Below are 11106 nucleotides of genomic sequence, written 5' to 3'. Positions count from 1 at the left end.
AGTCTGCTTGAGGATTCTCTTTTTCCCTCTCCCTCTGCTCCTCCCCCTGCTAGCTCTCTCTCAAAATAAATAAATAAATAAGTCTTTAAAAAAAAAAAGGAAGAAAAATCTGATGCTGAAGCTAAAAGCCACACTGGCACTCTTGTCACCCCTGCCCTGAGAGTATTAGCTGATCTCAAACGAAAAAGATACTCAAGTTTTAATGAGCAAGAAGACAGAAGACAAGACATCAGCCCACACAAAGTAGGTGTTATAGATTGGAGGCCCTCTCCTACCTCCCAGCAAGCTGAGACTCTTGAAAGGGTGTAGTTTTATAAGGTGAGGACTCGAAAAGATTCTGACAATAGGAGAACAGAGGACAAAAGAACAACTGTCTGTGTTGCTCTGGATGGGGCAAATGTCTCCTTGAGAGTTCATGACCATGAGCTTGTCTTCATGCTGCTCTGGAGTTCAAATTCTATTACTGATTATGCTTATTAAATCTAGAAATTCACAGTAAGAATTTCTGGGTTAGTAACACTGTGGGGCAGTTGCAGAAGTGAAAAAAAATCATCCTATAAAGTATATATACACAAACCCAGGTCTCCTAGGAATGGGATAGCCCTGTTGAACACAAGTTTACCCCCTCAAAATATAAAATGTATGTAGAAAGAGGCATGAAAAGTGAAATAGACATGAAAAGTTTAATCACTGGAGTTAAAGCCATCAGAATGCTACTCTGGCAAAATCTTTAGGTACAACGACTATCTATGGGTACCATCATTGTCTGATTAATTGCCTACATCCTTTGACCATCTAACACTAAACACATACTTTACTGGCTGAGAGACCCTCAGAATAAAATTGTCCTATTACTAAGCATCCAGAAACTCCCACAGCTTTCTGTCAATAACTGTCTATACCGTTAACCAGTCTAGACATTGACTCTACCAATAGGTGATTTATTCCCCAAATACCAACAGATATGAGTTTTTTTTAAATTTATTTATTTATGATAGTCACAGAGAGAGAGAGAGAGAGATTGAGAGGCAGAGATACAGGCAGAGGGAGAAGCAGGCTCCATGCACCGGGAGCCCGATATGGGATTGGATCCGGGGTCTCCAGGATCATGCCCTGGGCCAAAGGCAGGCACCAAACCGCTGTGTCACCCAGGGATCCCCAGATATGAGTTTTAAAAGCTTATTAAACAATACCTCAATTTATTCTCTTAAAAAATAATAAATTCCTCAACAATGTAGTTTTAGAGGGAACATACCTCAACATAATAAAGGCCTTATATATATGAAAACCCCACACTAACATCACATTCAATAGTGAAAAACTGGATGTTCAGGCAGGGACCATGGCAGATGGCAGCTCAGAGCAGGTGGATGGACACATCGTCAAGATGGAGGTGGACTACAGCGCCCCAGTGGATCAGAGACTGCCCAAGTTCAAAAGCTGGCCAAGGAAGGAGGAAGACTTCAAGAAGTCATTGAAACCCTTCTCTCTTTGGAGAAACAGACCCACACTGCTTCTGATATGGTGTCTACATCCTGCATCTTAGTTGCAGTAGTGAAAATGTGCAATGAGGCTAAAGAATGGGATTTACTTAATGAAAATACTATGCTTTTGTCAAAAAGACGGAGTCAGTTAAAACAAGCTGTTGCAAAAATGGCTCAACAGTGCTTGTACCTACGTTGAGGAAATCACAGACCTTCCAATCAAACTTCGGTTAATTGATACTCTATGAATGGTTACAGAAGGAAAGATTTATGTTGAAAGTGAATGTGCTCGCCTGACTAAAACATTAGCAACTATAAAAGAGCAAAATGGTGATGTGAAAGAGGCAGCCTCCATTTTACAAGAGTTACAGGTGGAAACCTATAGGTTAATGGAAAAGAAAGAGTGAGTGGAGTGTATTTTGGAGTAAATGAGGCTCTGCAAAGCTGTGAAGGATTACATTCATACACAAATCATCAGCAAGAAAATTAACACCAAATTTTTCCAGGAAGAAAATACAGATAAATTAAAGTTGAAATATTTTTTTAAAAAAGTTGAAATATTATAACTTAATGATTCAGCTGGATCAACATGAGGGATCCTATTTGTCTATTTGTAAACACTACAGAGCAATATATGATCCTCTCTATATATAGGCAGTAAGTGAAAAGTGGCAACAAGCTCTGAAAAGTGTTGTCCTCTATGTGATCTTGGCTTCTTTTGACAACGAACAGTCAGATTTGGTTCACCGAATAAGTGGTGACAAGGAGTTAGAAGAAATTCCTAAAGGGATCCCTGGGTGGCGCAGCGGTTTGGCGCCTGCCTTTGGCCCAGGGCGCGATCCTGGAGACCCGGGATCGAATCCCACATTGGGCTCCCAGTGCATGGAGCCTGCTTCTCCCTCTGCCTGTGTCTCTGCCTCTCTCTCTCTCTCTCTCTCTCTCTCTCTGTGACTATCATAAATAAATAAATTTAAAAAAAATTAAAAAAAAAAAGAAGAAATTCCTAAATACAAGGATCTTTTAAAGCTCTTTACTACAATGGAGCTCATGCATTGGTCCACCCTTGTTGAAGACTGTGGAATGGAGTTAAGGAAATGGTCTCTTGAGAGTCCAGCGACTGATGTTTTTGGTTCTATAGAAGAAGGCGAAAGGAGGTGGACAGACTGAAAGAACAGAGTCGTGGAACATAATAATGGCCAAGTATTACACCAGTATAACAATGAAGAGGATGGCTTAGCTTCTCTGTCTGTTGATGAGTCAGAAGTGTTTCTTTCAAATCTAGTAGTTAACAAGACCATCTTTGCTAAAGTAGACAGGTTGGCTGGAATTATCAACTTCCAGAGACCCAAGGATCCAAGTAATTTATTAAATGACTGGTCTCAGAAACTAAACTCACTGATGTCTCTAGTTAACAAAACTACACACCTCATAGCCAAAGAGGAGATGATATACAACCTACAATAAGGGTCTCAATGCCCCTAATGCTTTTAGAAAAGAGTTAAAATTGGAAGTCATAAAAGACTGTTATGGTGTATATGTTGGGTTTTATTTTTCTATTCTCAGCTCCTTTGTCTAAAATTTAAAAGATAGTGAATATGTTTAAGGCCCTTTCCAACCTTTCAGTTCCCCGATTTTATCATTAACTTTGCATTTGCAATTGATGCAAAAAAATTCTATTTCTGTTGTCTATGAACTCAAACAATTGTGTCATAACTTACCCAAATGTGTTTTTCTATCATTTGAAGACTTTTTTTTAGCTATTATTTATTCTCATTCAGCTAACAATCTAATAATCATGATAAAAGCAGTATATATATGCACATTGACTTTCAAAAAAAAGTGGTGAAAAACTGAGAGCTTTTCCCCTAAGGTCAGGAACAAAACAGGGATGTCCACTCTCATCACTGTTATTTAACATTGTACTGGAAGTCCTAGCTTCAGCAATCAGACAAGAAAAAGGACTAAAAGTCATCCAAATGAGTAAGGAACAAGTAAAACTCTCACATGCAGATGACACGATACTATATAGAAAACCCAAAGATTCCACAAAAAGCTACTAGAACTGATAAATGAATTCAGTAAGGGTGCAGGATACAAAACCCATGTAGAGAAATCCATTGTATTTCTATACATTAATAATGAAGCAGCAGAAAAAGAAATTAAGAAGGCAATCCCAGGGCACTTGGGGGCTCAGTCAGTTGGGCATCTGTCTTTAGCTCAGGTCATGATCCTAGAATCCTGGGATTGAGACCCACATGGGGCTCCCTGCTCAGCGGGGAGCCTGCTTCTCCCTCTGCCTGCCATTCCCCCTGCTTGTGTTCTTTCTCTCTCTCTCTCTGACAAATAAATAAATCAAAATTTCAAAAAAAAAGAAAAAAAAGAAGACAATCCCATTTACACTTGCACCAAAAATAATAAAATACCCAGAAATAAACTTAACTCCTTAACACCTGTACTCTGAAAACTATAAAACACTGATGAAGGAAATTGAAGATGATATAAACAAATAGAAAGACATTCTATGCTCATGAATTGAAAGAAGAAATATTGTTAAAATGTCTATACTACCCAGTGGGGAAGATGGTGGCAGAATAGGAAGACCCTAGGCTCACCTCATCATAAGAATGCAACTAGAAAAAAGATCAAATCATCCTAAACACCCTAGAAATGGACTGGAAGCCTGGCAGAAGAAACTCTACAACTAAAGGTAGAGAAGAGGCCAATCTGAAAAAGGCAGGAAGTGCAGAGACGTATTGGGAGAGAGACACTGTGATGGGGGGAAGCCATGGTCACAGAGGAGGGTGAGAGACACATTAACACACAGTGGAGCACACAGGGAAGACGAATCCCCATAGCCATTGGCTTAGAAAGTGAGAGGGGCCAAACTTCATGAGTTCTTGCAACCAGCAGGGCTTGAAGACTGGAGTTTGCAAGGTCAGTGGGCTTGGCTGGGAGACCCCAGAGGACACTGTACTGTTCCTGGAGAGAAGGCAGGCAAGTCACCTGCAGATGCAGAGCATGGGAGCAGCCACCTGAGAGCACCTGAGGCACGCAGTGGAAAGGTTATTCGCTCATCTCAGACAGTGTCCTAGAGAGACGGTGTCCACAGGGAGAGCCCTCTGGGAACAAAGAAACTGGCAGGTGCCCAGTGCCTCCCCTGCCCCTCAGCACAAGCCAGGGCCACCTGCAGGACCCAGTGTAGCACCAATACTTGCTACCTTAACTTGCTTGCACCGAGCCCTCCCCACCCCCCCAACTCTCCAGTGGAACTACCCTTCCCAGTCATGTTTGCCTCAGTCCCAGTGCAGTCAACTCCAAAAGACTGGCCCAAACCCCTCTTCACACCACATCTCCTGATATTTTGCAGAGCCTCAGTTCTGGCAACAGTGGGCACAGGGCTCATTTCACAAACAGACCAGAGCACAGCTAGTTGAAACATGCCACGTTCAGACTACAGACCAAACACTGCTCACAACAGGCAAAGACAGCCTCTGCAGATGACTGGACTGAAGGATAGAGTGGACAGTACAGAACAGCAGGGCACACACAGCACACATTGGAGATGCTCTCAGAAGGGCCAGGCCCTGGGGAGGAGGGGACACTATATGGCAGGATGCTACAGGACCACCTCTTCATAAGGCCATTACCCTCAAGAACAGGAGATGTCGTTGACTATCCTAATACACAGAAACAGGGACAGACACTTAGACAAAATGAGATGAGAAATTTATCCCAAATGAAAGAACAGGACAAGGCCACAGCCAAAGGTCTAAGTGAAACAGATATAAGTAACATGCCTGATAGAGTATTTAATGTGATGATCATAAGGATACTCAGTGGGGGCGCCTGGGTGGCTCAGTCAGTTAAGCATTTGACTCTTGATTTCAGCTCAGATCATGATCTCAGTATCATGAGATCAAGCCCTGCATTGGGCTCTTCACTGGACGTGGAGTCTGCTTAAGATTCTCCCTCATCTTCTACCCTTCCGCTCTCACCCCCAACTCTCATGCACACTCTCACTCCCTCCCCCCACCTCTTTAAAAAAATAATGATAATAATAAATAAGGATACTCACTTAATACAGAGATAAGGAATAACAAAGCAGAGATACAGGGCTCACTTAATGAAATGAGAAACACACTTGATACTCGCAAATGAAATATCCAACAAAGGTTTCATATCCAAAATATATAAAAATGTATACAATTTAACACTCAAAAAGCAAAAATAATGTAGAACACCTGGGTGGCTCAGCGGTTTAGCGCCACCTGCAGCCGGGGTGTGATCCTGGAGTCCCGGGATGGAGTCCCAATGTCGGGCTCCCTGCATGGAGCCTGCTTCTCCCTCTGCCTGTGTCTCTGCCTCTCTCTGTGTGTGTGTCTCTTATAAATAAATAAATAATCTTAAAAAAAAAAGCAAATAATGCAATTAAAAAATAGAAAAAAGGAACAGACATTTCTCTAAAGAAGGCATACAGACGGCCAACAGGCACATTAAAAGATGCTCAACATCACTAATCATCAGTGAGATGCAAATCAAAATTACGATGAGATATTACCGCACGCCTGTCAGAACGATGGAAATCAAAAACCTCAAGAAACAACATGTGTTGGCAAAGATGCAGAGGAAAAGGAACTCATGCACTGTTGGTAAAAATGCAATCTGGTGCAGCCACTGTAGGAGACAGTATGGAGGTTCCTCAAAAAGTTAAACAATGGGGATCCCTGGGTGGCGCAGTGGTTTAGCGCCTGCCTTTGGCCCAGGCGGGATCCTCGAGACCCGGGATCGAATCCCACATCGGGCTCCCGGTGCATGGAGCCTGCTTCTCCCTCTGCCTATGTCTCTTCCTCTCTCTCTCTCTGTATGACTATCATAAATAAATAAAAATTAAAAAAAAAGTTAAACAATGGATCTACCCTATGATCCAGTAATCACACTACTGGATATTTACCCATAGAATACAGAAACACCAATTAAAAGGGATACATGCCCCCTATGTTTATTGCAGCATTATTTACAATAGCCAAATTCTGGAAGCAGCCCAAGTGTCCATCAATAGATGAATGGATAAAGTAGAAGTGGTAGATACCCACACTCATGCACACACACACACACACACACATGCAGAAATATTACTCAACCATAAAAAGGAATGAAACCTTGCCATTTGCAGCAATATGGATGGATCTAGAGGGTATAATGCTGAGCACAATAAGCAGTCAGAGAAAACAAACACCATACAATCCCATTCATATGTGAAATTTAAGGAACAAAACAAATGAACAGAGGGAAAAAAGAGACCAACCAAAGACCAGACTCTTAGCTATAGAGAACAACCTGATGGTTACTAGAGGGGAGGTGGATGGGGGGATGGATGAAATAGGTGATGGGGATTAAGAGTACATTTCTCATGATGAACACTGAGTAATGTGTAAATTTGTTGAATCACTGTATTGTACACCTGAAACTAACACTAGCATAACATAGTGTATGTTAAGTACACTAAAATTAAAACTAAATGAAACTAAACTAAAATAGGGATGCCTGGGTGGCTCAGCGGTTGAGCATCTGCCTATGGCTCAAGGCATGATTCCTGAGTCCCGGCCTTGAGTCCCACATCGGGCTCCCTGCAGGAGCCTGTGTCTCTGCCTCTCTCATGAATAAATACATAACATCTTTTTAAAAATAATAAAATAAAATAAATTATATTAGCAGTATTCTGAAGAAAATCTCAGCAATAATCCAGGGAGAAAAGCTACTTATACAGGAGGCAAATCCAAAATAGTTAAGGTGTTTGTAATGCCCTTTATTAGAACTCAAAATACATTTTTTATCCTCAGAAAATATATCACATACTTGAGATTAAAATTAGCCTTCACAGAAGTTCTTTTCATACTTTAGCTAAAGGAATATTACTTGATTAATTTACTAGATTACATTAGTAAGAATTTTTAACATGCCAGGCAAGGAAAAAAATTACCAGGCCTCAAATTAAAAATACAGGTTTTTTTTTTATTTTTAATTAGTCATGATCTTATTTATTCAACAATTATACATTGATGATTCAGTATGCGACGGAATATGCTGCTTACTGGGTATATAATGGTGAATAAGGTACATCCTGTAACTTCAAGAAGCCAACAATTAAAACAGAGTATAAAGGCCATGATGGGCCAGCCCAGGTGGCTCAGCCGTTTAGTGACGCCATCAGCCCGGGGTATGATTCTGGAGACCCAGGATCGAGTCCCATGTCAGGCTCCCTGCATGGAGCCTGCTTCTCCCTCTGCCTGTGTCTCTGCCTGTGTCTCTGCCTATGTCTCTGCCTCTCTGTGTGTCTCTCATTAATAAATAAATAAAATCTTAAAAAAAATAAAAAGGCCATGATGGAATGAAGAGAGAATTTTAAAGGAGTTTCAGTGGGGAAGCCTAACCTAGCCTTGGAGATGATGAAGTCTTCCCAGAGGAAATGAGACAAATAGGGACAATTGTGATGGACAATGGGGGGGGGGAGGGGGGTTGGGAGGAGAGTTGGGGAGTAAATTCCTGAAAGGAGCAGCAGAATGCACCAAAATATGGAGTTGAGAAAAGCTTGGAGCACTCTGGAAACTTCACGTATTTCTTTCTTTCTTTCTTTCTTTCTTCTTCTTTTTCTTTCTTTCTTTCTTTCTTTCTTTCTTTTCTTTAAGATTTATTTTAGAGAGCATGCACATGCATTTGCAAGGAGGGTCGGGGGAGGGTGGGGCAGAGAGAGGGAGAGAATCTCAAGCAGACTCCCTGCTCTGTGCAGAGCTCAATGCAGGGCTCAATCTCACCACCCTGAGACTATGACCCAAGTTGAAATCAAGAGTCAGACACTCAAACGACTGAGCCATCCAGGCACCCCGCTTTTTTTGGCACCCCTCTTTAAAAAATACAGTTATTTAAAATTGGATTTCCAAGTCTAAAGTCTGCCTTGTAGAGAAGTGTTTTTTGTCAAGAGAACACCTTAATAAAGCTGAAACATTTCCTAAAGCTGAGCTAGTGGAGACTTTAGTTTTTATGGATACTTTACCTAAGTGCCCCTTTCTGGGTAATCTGTGCACTTCTTTGGAGATCCTCTACTCCTCTACTCTGTCCATGTGATCCGGGAGGGCTACCTGGGACCTCCTCTGGAGCTATCTGCACAGTGATGCACACTTCATGCTTGGCATTGCCAGTCGGAGGAGTGAGCCAGCTGTTGAGGCGGCTCCCTAGGGGTGTGCCAACCAACCCAGCACAGAGCTGCAAGCAAGAGAGACCCATTCCTGTATTCAGCCACTTCCAAAGCTATGGTAACCCTGAACTTTTGGGGTATGTGTGCCTCCCAAGGTTTTTTTCCCCGTGAACTGATTTGAACTAGGTTTTGCCACTTGCAGCCTAACCTGCCTTTATAGAAATACTCAAGGGAGTTCTTTAGGCTGAAATGAAAGGACACCAGACAGTAACTTTCCAAATGAAGAAATAAGGAACACTGGTAAAGGTAACTAAAAAGGTAAATGTATCTTAAAAAGGCATAAATGTATTTCTTGTTTGTAACTCTTCCCCCCCCTCTTATCTGATTTGAAAGACAACTGCATAAAGGGATAATTATAAATCTGTATTGATGGGCATATGAAATATAAAGATGTAATTGGTATGACAATAACATCACAGAAGAGAGATGTGAAATTGTTATTTTTTTTTAAACCCTTGGGATTTCTTAAGTGATAAGAGCCATAAAGGTGTCTTTTGTTAACAAAACAAGCCCCTTTCAGCCACATCTGAATTTGTGTTAATAATATGACTTTTTTTTGTTTTGTTTCGCTTTTTAGAGAAGGAGAGAGCGAGGGGAGGGAGGAGTAGAGAAGGAAGGAAAGAGAGTCCCAAGCAGGCTCCATGCCCAATGAAGAGCCCGATGTGGGGCACAATCTTACAACCCTGAGATCATGACCAGAGGTGAAATTGAGAGTCCGATGCTTAACTGACTGAGCCACCCAGGTGCCCCAACAATGTGACTTTTGGAAAGCACTGAGGCTAGCCCACACTTCCATATCTCCAGTCCCACCTACCCCTCAGCCTCTGGGGAGGGGAGATGGGGCTGAAGATTGAGTTCAGTCACCAATGGTCAACAGTTTAGTCAATCATGCCTATGTAATAAAGGCTCCATAAAACCCCCCAAGGACAGGATTTAGAGAGCTTCTAGGCTGGTGACTAAGAATGCATGCATCCACATGTTCTTGGGAGGCTTCCCAAAGTCCATGGGGTAGAAGCCCTTATGCTTGGGACCCTTTTAGATCTCACCTGATGTATGGCTTCATCTGGCTGTTCAATCTTATCCTTTAACCTTTGTAATAAACCAGTAATCTAGGAAGTAAACTGTTCTGAGTTCTGTGAGGTGCTATAGATAATTAATGAAATCTGAGAACAGGGTAGTGGGAACCCATGATTTATAGCCAGTCAAAGGCACAAGTGACAGCCTGGACTTGAACCGGGGGGGAGGTGGGGTGGGTAAGGGGCAGTGCTGCACAACTGAGCCCTCAACCTGTGTGGGATCTAAGACCATCTCTAGGTAGAGAGTGAGTTGAATCATATAACACCTAGTCAGTGTCCACCAGAGAGTTGGAAAATTGCTTGATGTGTGGGAACCCCCACACATCTGGTGTCAGAAGCAAGAGTGGCATTCAGTCATGAGTAAAGGAAACAAGTGTCTTTTACAAGAGTAGGAAAAAGGGAGGGGAAATAGAGCTACAAGGAAACAAAGTTCTTTTTTTTTTTAATTCTTTTAAATTTATTTATTTATGATAGTCAGAGAGAGAGAGAGGAAGAGACATAGGCAGAGGGAGAAGCAGGCTCCACGCACCGGGAGCCCGATATGGGATTCGATCCCGGGTCTCCAGGATCGCGCCCTGGGCCAAAGGCAGGCGCCAAACCGCTGCGCCACCCAGGGATCCCCAGGAAACAAAGTTCTTACATGCTATTGAAATTAAATTTGCATTAAGCCAGGGGTACCTGGGTGGCTCGGTTGGGTGTCCAACTCTTTTTTTTTTAAACCTTTTTTTTTTTTTTAAAAAAAGATTGTATTTACTTATTCATGAGAGACACACAGAGAGAGGCAGAGACAGGAGAAGCAGGTTCCATGCAAGGAGCCTGATATCGACTTGATCCCAGGATCCTGGGATCATGCCCTGAGCCTAAGGCAGACGCTCAACTGCTGAGCCATCCAGGTGTCCTGGGTATCCAACTCGATCTCAGCTCAGGTCTTAATCTCAGGGTCATGAGCTCAAGTCTAGTGTTGGGCTCCATGTTGGGCATGGAGCCTACTTAAAGACAATAATTAATTAATTAAAAATTGGAATTAATCTGAAGTAGATAGGTTGTTATAAATTAAGATGTTAATTGTAATTCCCAGTGCAACTATTAATAAAATAATTCAAAGAAAGAGCAAGAGAATTAAAATTGGGACTAGAAAATACATAGTTAGGGGTGCCTGAGTGGCTCAGTTGGTTGTGCATCTCAGTTTTGGCTTGGGTCATGACCTTGGAGTCATAGGATTGAGCCCTGCATTGGGCTCCATGCTGGGCATGGAGTCTGCTTCAGATTCTTTTCCCCTCTCTCTCCCCCTCCT

At 42.1% G+C, this 11106-nt stretch overlaps 1 pseudogene; it reads left to right on the top strand.

Moving 5' to 3' along the window:
* Nucleotides 1–1342: 1342 nt before the first annotated feature.
* LOC129509143 (26S proteasome non-ATPase regulatory subunit 12-like) lies at nt 1343–2948 on the top strand (annotated as a pseudogene).
* Nucleotides 2949–11106: the final 8158 nt, after the last annotated feature.

The sequence above is a fragment of the Nyctereutes procyonoides genome, unplaced genomic scaffold, assembly GCF_905146905.1.
Source record: "Nyctereutes procyonoides isolate TBG_1078 unplaced genomic scaffold, NYPRO_anot_genome, whole genome shotgun sequence".
Taxonomy (NCBI): Eukaryota; Metazoa; Chordata; class Mammalia; order Carnivora; family Canidae; genus Nyctereutes; species Nyctereutes procyonoides.
The sequence above is the reverse complement of the archived record's forward strand: the minus strand, read 5'-3'. Positions and strand labels throughout refer to the sequence as shown.